The following is an 11,597-nucleotide window of genomic DNA, read 5'->3' as shown; positions in this document are numbered from 1 at the left end:
GGGTCACAAGACTTTAGAAGCAGGCGGTGGACTGTGACAGCCAATGTTAATTCCTCAAACTTTTTTTTTTGCCGGACTTGCTGGTAAAGCTGGACGTCTGAAAGGTGCCCCGTTCCCGCGGAAGTCTTTGGAAGCGCCCGTTGCCCGATTTGAACAGGTTACTCGCCCAAACCGGGCTTTTTTTTTTCTTTTTCTTTTTTTGCTCCTTCCCTAATCGGCCTGTGAGGCTCTTAACCAAACGAAGCCAGATGCTTCTTCGTCCGACGAGGAAGTGTTACTCAGCTGAGCCTCCGAGCTGAGGAAATAGTTGGGGCTGCGAAAGGAGAAAATGAGGAAGCGAGCGCTCCACTCATCCTGAACCGACCGGGGCTTTCGGCTGAGTCGCCCAGCTGGCGCGGGCAGAAAAGAACCGAGGCGTCTGGGAGAAGGGCGCCGATTCGGGAGCTGGCACCGAGGTACCGGTTAGTGGGGAAGGCGAAGCCTTGCCGCCGATTATCCTGAACACGCAAACTGACCAGGATTTCCCCTGGGAAGCGCGTCTCTCCGCAAATTCCCTCCCGCCGCTGCAAAAGGCAGGGGCTGGAGAGGAGAGGCCCCTTAATCCAGGGGTCTTCAAACTTGGCCCTTTTATGACTTGTGGACTTCAACTCCCAGAATTCCTCAGCCAGGCACGCTGGCTGAGGAATTCTGGGAGTTGAAGTCCACAAGTCATAAAAGGGCCAAGTTTGAAGACCCCTGCCTTAATCGGAGGTTCCCTCCACCTGTCCTATTGGTTTCTCCAGTAAGAGGCGTTCCTTCCCGGATTTCAAGAGCGGGAGGGGTGACAAAAGGGGGGCTTCGGGATTTCCCCTCTTCGAGGTTTCTGTCAGCCCGGATTTGGAGTTGGGTAACTGCGGGAGGAGGAGGAGGAGGAGGAGGAAATCCGAGGTTCGAGTTAAGGCTTCCATACTTTTTTTTAAGTTTGAGGAGACGAGAGTGACTGGAGAACAATACCCTCCAAACCGAGCAATAACAAAAGGTGGTTTTGGAAGGCGGGAGGTGGGGATGCGAGGTCGAGCTTTGCCGAAACGAGGCGGCGGGTGAGTCGTTTCGGGGGAAAGAGGCGTGTCCTGTGTGGAAGAGGAGGATGAAAAGAAAGCAGGTTCGTCGGTGGGAAGTCGTTGAAAAATCGCGGGTGCCTTATATCAGGGCTCCTCCTCAACCTTGGCAACTTTTAAGACTTGTGGACTTCAACTCCCAGAATCCCTCAGCCAGCGAAGCTGGCTGAGGGATTTTGGGAGTTGAAGTCCACAAGTCTTAAAAGTTGCCAAGGTTGGAGACCCCTGCCTTAGATTACAGTTCTCGCCTTCTCTCTCAAAATGGTTGGTAGCTGTGGTCCAACACAACTGGAGGTTCACTAGGTTGTGACAGGCGGATGTATGTCTGTGGAACAGTTATGGATAATAGTTACATGGATGCACCTAGAAACATAGTAGTTTTTAATGAAGAATTACAAGCATTGACAAAGCCGAAGTGAAAGCTGCGTTGCTCCTGAAGTTGACTTCAGATTGCTTTTCTTTGTGAAGGATTTCATAATATACAGACTACAAGTGGAAGTAGTTTTTTTTTTAAATCAAGCACAATTTCGTCTTGTGCTTTTTATCCTGTCTCGTTATATTAGCACACAGATCAATCTGACAAAAGTTGCCTTATAGGCATGATTTTATCTGTCTGGTGAATGAATATTTTTGAAGTTGTGCTTCAAAAAGAAAAGAAAAAAATGTTACAGGCCACACAAGATAGGGAAGTAAAAGAAGCTGCTTGACAATAAGTGCAGAAATAGGGTGGCTTGATGCAGATGACTGGAAACTAGGAATCAGAATACTATGTACAGAGGCATTGATAATAGACCATCTGCCTGTTGTTGTTGCTGTTAGTTGCGAAGTCGTGTCTGACCCATCGCGACCCTATGGACAACGTGCCTCCAGGCTTTCCTGTCCTCTACCATCTTCTGGAGTCCATTTAAGCTCACGCCTACTGCTTCAGTAACTCCATCCAGCCACCTCATTCTCTGTCGTCCCCTTCTTCTATTGCCCTCAATCTTTCCCAGCATTAGGCTCTTCTCCAGTGAGTCCTTCCTTCTCATTAGGTGGCCAAAGTATTTGAGTTTTAGCTTCAGGATCTTGCCTTCTAAAGAGCAGTCAGGGTTGATCTCCTCTAGGACTGACCGGTTTGATCGCCTTGCAGTCCAAGGGCCTCGCAGGAGTCTTCTCCAGCACCAGAGTTCAAAGGACTCAATTCTTTGGCGCTCAGCCTTTTTTATGGTCCAACTTTCACTGCCATACATTGCAACTGGGAAGACCATAGCCTTGACTGTATGCACTTTTGTTGACAGGGTGATGTCTCTGCTTTTTAGTGTGCTGTCTAGATTTGCCATGGCTTTCTGCCTACAGGAGGATAAAAATGAAATGGGATTGGAAGTTAAGATTGATACTTCATGAGCAAGATTCTCAGGTTTCATTTGCTTTCTGCGTCATGCTTGATTAGTACTTTTTTTAAAAAAATTTTTAATTTTTAACTTAGGGGTTTTTAACTTAATTTTTTTAAGGGTTGTAGATTTAACTTCTTAGGATGTGTGTTGGATGTGTTATGCCTGTGAGCCATTGTTGACTCCTGGCAACTGCTTGGACCAGTCCCTGCATTTTTCTTTGCCATTGCCTCCTTCCTAGGACCCAAAGCAGGACTAGAATTCCCGGTTCCCAGCCTGATGCCTTAACCACTAGACCAGACTGGCTCTGGTATTATCTTAAGACAAACTTTCCATTTCTATTGCAGTGTCTGTATATGGCTGTTAACTTAAGAATAGTGTCTTGGGAGTCTGTTTTTCCCCCTTGTTCTATCCCCTTAGAAACACCCTGATGACATCCAATGGGTGCTGCTGACAAATTCTGAATGTGTGAAACTGGTAGGCTAAGTTGGAGGTTAATTTCACTTTTGAATATCTCAGAGATCTGTAGGCCCTATTAAAGTAGGATTCAAGATAGAGTTGCCATCTTCACACTTGGGACAGTACTTCCCTGTGAGGAGTGAGTAAAGAGAGATTCTCTTTCTGTCTGCCCCCCCCCCAACAAATTCAATTCTTTCCTGTGTAAGCTGTTCCCTTTCCTCTGCAATTGGTGGACAGCATGTCACCACTGGACCTAAACAAAGGTTGCAATTTTTTCAGTTTAGCTGCTGCAGTTGAGAGCAGTAATGGTCCTTTCAAAGACACAATAAGAGAAGCAGAAAAAGCAAAGGATCTGTATTTGGTCAGGATGGAAGAAGGGCAGGCAGCTAAGGAGAAGAGTGAAACAGATATGGTAAGGGAGGATAGGAGGAAGAACATTAGGGTGGGATGTGGTGGCTGGTTTTGTGGATGTTACTAATAGTAGTAACCTTGTGCAATACATTTCAAGTCAATGCAGTATCTTTTGTCCAAGGGGGAAAAAACTGGTTTTCTGACCTCTTGAATAGATGAAGGGGAAATAGAAATTCAGAGCTCCATGGCTGGATGGAGGCACTAGCTCTGTGGTGGGCCATTTATCGATTCATAGGGTTGCCCATCTCAAATATATAAGTCTTGGGAGCTGAAAACAGTGAAAAAAACAGAACTAAAAGGAATAAAAATACAGTATAAAAGCATATAAAAAGCACATTTTATGAATTAAAATTATTAAATAAAATCAACAGTAGGGTTCCAGAAACACTTCAGCAAAATTCAGTATAGCCATTGGCAGGTTCTGCCACATGTCTAGATCCCCAAGTCCAGAAGCAAAGCCATATCTTCAAACCCTTGCAATCTAATCTCTGGTGCGGATGATATTCCAAAGGGCAGGTGCCACAATAAAGAAGTTCTCTTCCTGGGCCTGAAGAGATGACACACATTAGTAGATGAGACCTGGAGCATGTCTCTCCTGGGCAGAATGGGATAGATAGATACAGCACAAATAGGAAGAGGTGGTTCGTCCATTAATCTGATTTAGTTGTAACACCCCAGGTTGCTGACCTTTCTTAGTGTAATGCAGACATGTCAAACTTGTGATGTCACATGACGTTGCGAGATGTATTGGGACTATTTTGCCATTGCTGGCAATGGAGTGGGCGTTGCTTCTGGATGATGCATCCGGCCCATGGGCTGGCAGTTTGACACTCCTGGTATTGTAGAATTTATCTTGGGGAAAGACTGATTGAACCATTAAGGGGAAAAAAATTACAATAGTCCTCAGAAAATGGGAAGTGTGAGAAAGAAATTCAAAATACTGCTAAGCTTGTAAGCCACCCTGAGTCTTCGGAGAAGGGCGGGATATAAATGTAATTAAAAAAAAATATCCCTGCCGTACCATAGGTAAGCAGACAACATGAATGCAGACCATAAATAACCAGGGCTTTTGATTACATGCAAAGATTTGGATTACTTCAACCCGCATAATATAAATGTTATGGCCAATTCTTTTCCATCCCTTAATATATCCTTTAAACATTATGTATTTAAATTCAATTAACCCTGTTGACACATAATTTTTTGCTGCAAAACTGCAAATATGTACATTTTCCCCCTCAAACTAATTTTACTGAATTTTGTAAGACTATCTAATCTTAGTACATGAAAACATTGGGTGTGTGTGCAGCTGCCTGCTTTTCTGTCAGTTTTGGCTCCTGGCAATTGCCTGGACAAGTCCCTGCGGTTTTCTTGCTACCATCTTTGCAAGTGGTTGCAAGACAGAGAGAGAGAGAGAGAGAGAAAGAGTAACTGGCCTAAAGTCAACCAACTGGCTTTCTGCTTGATAACCAATACTGTATGCAGGTATATTGAGACCCAATAATGGAACTCAAAACAGGTATCTACAACTTTTTCAGTAAAAGGTGAGAAAAAGTTGGTTTTACCATAGTAATTGTTTTTACATTCTAGAGACAGCTCTTGAATAGTAATTCTTCTCTATAAAACTTAAACTTTATAAAGGTTTACCTCAAATTCAAATTATTATCTTAGCAGAGCATATATTTCTTAAGAAAAGATTAAAAGAAAATAATTGTCATAATTATATCTTTTTCAATTGGGAGAATCCAAATTTAGTTATGCACAGAATAAACCTACTGAAATAAATGAGATGACACTTTTGAATTATTATTTAGTCTTATTGATATTAGGTAATCTTTCTAAATATAACAACATTTGAATCCAATAATTCTGGGAATAAGTCAAGCTGACTGATTAAAAATATATACAGTTATAATGAGGGAGTATTATCTCTATATTCATAGAGATAATAAAATCAAAATCTAGCAAAAGCAGTCTTTAAAATAATCATATTAACTAAATAAGCATAGAATAAATTAGTATAACATTCTATTCCAAATCTCATGCTTTTATCTATTGTAAAACTAATGTCCTATTTACTTTATGTATTTTTGCCTATTATTTTTTCTTATTACTATATGCTACAAGGAGAAATATAACTGTTACAATGTTTATTGTGATACATTAGCAAAAAATATATCAATCTTGAATATCCAATTATTTGTATTCAGAGAAATATTGTTAAAGTGTAAAAAGTAAAAATCATGAAGACTTTAATTTTACCTATTGAATTATCATATTTTATTATTGTTTGTAATAGTTTCTGACATTTGAACTATCTTCAATTATACAGATCATAAATAATGTTAATGGGATTTTGAGCTAGCTTTTTTTGTATCATAGATCAAAGCAGGTTAAATAATACTACAGTAACCATCTTTGTTTAACTTTCCCCATTCATTAGGAACATGTTTAACATATAGTTTATGAACTACAGTGGCTTCTCTTAGCAAGAATATATACTGGTTCAATATCACAATTAATATGAGATGATTAAGAAGCATGATGATGGTATAGACCAGGGGCGGGGAACTATGGCCCTTTTATGACCTGTGGACTTCAGCTCCCAGAATTCCTGAGCCAGCATGGCTTAACTCAGGAATTCTAGGAGTTAAAATCTTCAAGTCATAAAGGGACCATAGTTCCTCACCCCTGGTGTAGACAGACAATTTAAAACTCTTTATGCTGCAGACCTAACTCCTAATTTTGCTAATGGGATATAAGAGACACCCTCCATTTTTCTATGAGGTCTGAGTTTCAGACCCCAATCAATGTTTTTCAGGGTTATGTGACAAGCCTCCTTATCTAGCCAATTCCAAATTACCCCATGAATATTCACTCATTTTGTGTCTGGCTGTTTTCCAGACAAATATAAGAATACATAGGGATGAGAGAAAATTTTGTTTAGTGTAGATCTTTCAGTAAAAAGTTAGCAAAAATTACAGATTTATTTACATATAAAGGTAAAGGTAAAGGTTCCCCCGCACATGCGTGCTAGTCGTTTCCAACTCTAGGGGCCGGTGCTCATCTCTGTTTCAAAGCCGAAGAGCCAGCGCTTGTCCAAGGACGTCTCCGTGGTCATGTGGCCAGCATGACTAGACGCCAAAGGCTCACGGAACGCTGTTACCTTCCCACCGTAGTGGTCCCTATTTTTCTACTTGTGTTTTTACGTGCTTTCAAACTGCTAGGTTGGCAGAAGCTGGGACGATTAACAGGCGCTCACTCTGTTACGCGGCACTCGGGATTCGACCTGCCAAACTGCCGACCTTCTGATCGACAAGCTCAGCGTCTTAACCCACTGAGCCACCGCGTCCCTTTTATTTACATATGAGAGGGACCAAATCTGAGATAAAAAGACTAGTGAAGAAGAAATCAAAACTAACAGACCTCTCTATTTCTGCTGAGTGATACCAATTTGTAATTAGGTACCTGATGCCACTGTTTTGAGGGGGTCCAAAGGCCAGTAGGTTGCTAGACAAGACAATAAAACATTTGTGTCCTTCACTAGACTAAGCCAGCAGCATAGGCCTGAACCACATACACAGTATCTCTGCTCCATTGTGGCTGAGCTTTAAATAGAAGTACTGTATCATGTAACTGGAATCTGCAAGCAAGACAATACTGTAAGGCAAATTTTAGACTGTGCTACCTTTCCTCAAGGTTTTCAACAGTCATAATACCTTTAGTTATGTTTAAGAAGGTTTATGTTAAAAACTTCTGAAGATGTCACTGAAGCATAGAGGTTTTTTCAGATTTTTGCCTTCAGGGATGGAAAGAGAGTACCCCATTGCAAAGAAATTCAATCTTGGAAATTCCCCCAGCTGCCCATGTGAAACTTGCTGGGACCAGTAGGAAGGGGCGTTGGACATTACGTTGAGAGAGGCCTAAGAAGCACTGAAGAACCTTCCCCAAACTAGTTTCTAATCTATTCCAGTTAAGGTATTAACCTAAAATGAAACCAGCCAAAAGGGAAGTGTTCAGAAGATATTTGTTTAGACACAGTTAAAAAAGAAATAAACATTGCTCCTTCCTCAATTTACCCTGCCATCTGGAGACTCTCTAATCTTTAAATTCAGTAATTTTAATTTTCCACCATACAGATAGTTAGAAATGGTGTGCTTGAGAATTATTTATGTGTGCAATTTATGCGTAACCTCAGTTTCTAGGGGTGTAGGTGGTTCTTGTCTTCAGTTCGTGTGTCAGCAAAAATAGATAGAAAAGTCATCCAAGTAATGAACAGTTTTTAATTTAAAGTTGCAAAGTATTTCTGGATTATTGTTGTTGTTATGCATCTGCATAGATATATATATGCTGCATAGTGATTATGTGTCAACATCTTTTCTATTTTTTTTTACATTGTCTTTCAATTTGATTGATTTGCTTAGCTTTTTTTAATCAGTGTAGTAATTTTTTGGTGACATTCATATTGGTGGAATGCCAGGGTTTTGCAAGTAATTATGGGGCAGAAGTATTTGTAGATTTCTCCTGTGTCCTCTTTGATTTTTATGTTTCATCAATCCCATGGGAATATTTCTGAAGGAAACATGGGTTTTTCAGACCAAAAAATGCAGGAGATTTCAGAGCCATAAAGCAATGCATAACAAGACTAAAGCAAATCGTCTGCAACTTTGCAACATTAAAGTAAGCTCATCATGTGTTACTGCTATATATAACAATCCATAATTGTGGAAGTTGAGGTAGGTGGACATTAGCTATTGTGCTACACTGACATGCTAATAGGAATATTTTCACTTAAATTAAAGAATATTAAGGTCATTATATCACTTTGTTCCAATTGATTTTGTTTACTTTCATGAGTAAAATTTTATTTTTGCTTATTGCTCTATTAATTCTGACATTAGGTATGGCTTTTAATGGTCATGCATTTCATCAGGGAATCAAGATGTTGGCTCTACATTTTCACATATATGCAAATTATTACATATATGTTGTGCTATGCTTGATGAGATTTGTGGCTTTTTATCAGTTTATTCATAGAATTGGCCAGTGCTTTTTTTGTAAAAGAAAAAGGTGCCGGAACTCACACATGTCATACAACCCACCTTGCCTACCCTACAAGGTTCCATCCAAAAAAGGTGCCGGAACTCCATTCTGAGCGTTCTATGACAAAAAAAGCCCTGGAATTGGCTGATAATTGATACTTGTATATATAGTAAAATAAAAAGGTCCAGGTTTTAAGGTTATGATAAGGTTAAGTATGTAAGCCTTCACAAAAAAATAAACTCAGTCAGGGACCAATCATCCATAATCACATTTATTAATTTATATTTATTTATTTATTATTTAAACTTGTATACCGCCCTATTCCCATAGGACTCAGGGCGGTTTACAGGGAAAAATTAAAAATACATAACATACAAAGTTAAAATCGATTAAAACTAAGATTAAATTAAGTCCCTGAATTTAAACTAAAACCCCATTAATAAATAATTAAAACCCCTCAGTCTGGGCCAGACAGCTCAAAAAACCAAGTTTTCAATTCCCTGCGAAATGAGCGAAGGTCGGAGGCAGTCCTAAGCTCCGTGGGAAGTTGGTTCCAAAGGGCCGGCGCGCCTACAGAGAACGCCCTTCCCCTGGGGATAACCCGCCGGCATTCCTTGACCGGCGGTACCCTAAGAAGGCCCTCCCTGTGGGAGCGCACAGGACGATGGGAAGTTGATGCCAGCAGCAGGTGTTCCCTTAGATAATCCGGACCCAAGCCATTTAGAGCTTTATAGGTCATTACCAGCACCTTGAATGTATGTCTGTATACATTCTGGTTATAATCTGTTATGATATGATATGATATGATATGATATGATATGATATGATATGATATGATATGATATGATATGATATGATTTATTTTTATTTTATTTTAATTCCATTTATATCCCGCCCTTCTCCGAAGACTCAGGGCAGCTTACAAGCTTAGCAGTAGCCTTCATTCTATGTATATGCCTGCTTATTAGGGCTTTCACACACCCCCAAGCGGCATTATTACAAAGTCAGCTTAACTGCCCCCAACAATCTGGGTCCTCATTTTACCTACCTCAGAAGGATGGAAGGCTGAGTCAACCTTGAGCCTGGTGGGATGCGAACCTGCACTAATTGCAGGCAGCTGGTGTTACTTAGGGAGGCATTAGCCCACTGCTCCACCAAGGCTCTATGGCTCTATGATATGATATGATATGATATGATATGATATTTGTTTATTTATTTATTTATTTATTTATTTATTTATTTATTTATTTGATTTATATACCGCCCTTCTCCCGAAGGACTCAGGGCAGTGTACAGGTCAATAAAATAAGAATATGGGATACAAGATTTAAAGTTAAATGATTGTGCCCAATGTAGTAGGTTAGTTAAAATAATGTTAAAACCCAAACCCATCAGGCCAGGCCGGCTTGTTCGAATAGATAAGTTTTTAGATCACGCCGGAAGGAGCGAAGGTCGGGGGCCATCCGGAGTTCAGCCGGTAAGCGGTTCCAAAGGATTGGTGCACCCACCGAGAATGCTCTCCCCCTGGGGGTCACCAGCTGACATTCTCTGACCGGTGGTACCCTGAGGAGGCCCTCTCTGTGGGAATGTACAGGACGGAGGGAAGTTGATGCCGGCAGTAGGTGCTCCCGTAGGTAATCCGGACCCATACCATGTAGGGCTTTGTATGTCATCACCAGCACCTTGAATTTCACCCGGAAGGCAACTGGAAGCCAATGCAGCTCACGGAGCAGAGGTGTAATATGGGAGTATTGGGAGACCCCCAAAAGAACTCGTGCAGCTGCATTCTGTACCAGCTGAAGCTTCTGAGTGGTTCTCAAGGGCAGCCCCATGTAAAGAGCATTGCAGTAGTCTAGATGAGAGGTCACAAGTGCATGAGTGACTGTACGCAAGGCATCCAGGTCCAGATAGGGTCGCAACTGGCGCACCAGACGAACCTGGGCGAAGGCCCCTCTAGTCACAACTTCTATATGATCTTCTAAGGAGAGCTGTGAATCTAAGAGGACACCCAAATTGCGAGCCTTATCTACGGGGGGTAATAACTCACCCCCAATAGTAAGAGATGGAATAATCTGAATTTCCTGAGATGCCGGTATGTACAGCCATTCAGTCTTGTCCGGGTTGAGTTGAAGCCTGTTCCTCCCCATCCAGACCCGCACCGCTTCCAGGCAACGGGACATCACATCGAGGGCATCACTGGGGTGGTTTGGGGTCGAGATGAAAAGCTGGGTATCATCAGCATACTGATGATATCCCACTCCAAAACCACGGACGATCTCACCTACCGGCTTCATATAGATGTTAAGGTAGGACGTAGGTACCATTTCGTTGGTTCAGTAACCCCATGACGGGGAGTGGTAAAACGGAAGGTCAGCCGCAGGAGATGATGATCTGTCCATGACAGGGGTGTAACAATTGGGGAACCCCCACCCAGATCATCTAACCACTGTCCAGATAGGAAAATCAAATCGAGCGTGTGACCTCCTACATGAGTCGGGCCCTGGATTACCTGCGTCAGGTCCATGGCCGTCATGGAAGCCATGAACTCCCGAGCCAACTCAGATGATCCCCCCAGGGATGGTAGGTTGAAGTCACCCAAGATCATAAATTTGGGGAACTGAACCACCAGTCCCGAGAGGATGACAAGAAGCTCGGGCAGGGCTGCTGCTACGCGACTAGGTGAAAGGTACACTAGCAGCAAGCCCAACTGAGCCTTAGGGCCACATCTTAGGAGGAGAGACTCACACCCGGCTTTTTGGACAACAGTGGCCTCCCGCGCATATAGGTTCTCCCTCACCGCTACCGCCACTCCCCCGCCTCTTCCCTGAGCCCGAGGCCTGTGTAGCACCCGGAAACCTGGTGGGCAAAGATCCACCAAAGGGACACCACCCTCTGATCCTAACCAGGTCACTGTAATGCAAGCCAGATCCGCATATTCTCCCTCAACCAAATCCCGGATGAGAGGAGCTTTATTAACTATGGATCTGGTGTTAAGATATACAAGCCTGAGCTCAGGTGGTTGCTTATCTTTGCTCCCGGAACCACGGGCCGAAACCAGAGGGTCAGAGCGCATCACCACTTGAAGATAGCGGGGACGCCCTCCCAGACGTTGATGCAGCCCTCTGTTCGTACACCTACTGCCATTCCCTAACGTCGTGGGAATAGGTAATCCCACTCCCCGCTTCGGGGCCCCGGGGGTAGATAGTCCAAGCTCCAT

General features: G+C 42.5%; 1 protein-coding gene across 2 annotated transcripts in view; it reads left to right on the top strand.

Moving 5' to 3' along the window:
- The first annotated feature begins 322 nt into the window (after positions 1 to 322).
- The window catches only part of SYK (spleen associated tyrosine kinase), a 48,972-nt gene continuing 37,697 nt past the window's right edge, over positions 323 to 11,597 (top strand). For both annotated transcript variants that reach the window (XM_081315738.1, XM_081315737.1), the window contains exon 1: positions 323 to 455. The gene's annotated coding sequence lies outside the window, so the exon portion shown is untranslated. The remainder of the gene's footprint in view (positions 456 to 11,597) is intronic.

Source organism: Vipera berus (genome assembly GCF_964194415.1).
Source record: "Vipera berus genome assembly, chromosome: 2".
Taxonomy (NCBI): domain Eukaryota; kingdom Metazoa; phylum Chordata; class Lepidosauria; order Squamata; family Viperidae; genus Vipera; species Vipera berus.
Note: the sequence above shows the minus strand (reverse complement) of the source record. Positions and strands in the feature narration are given on the sequence as shown.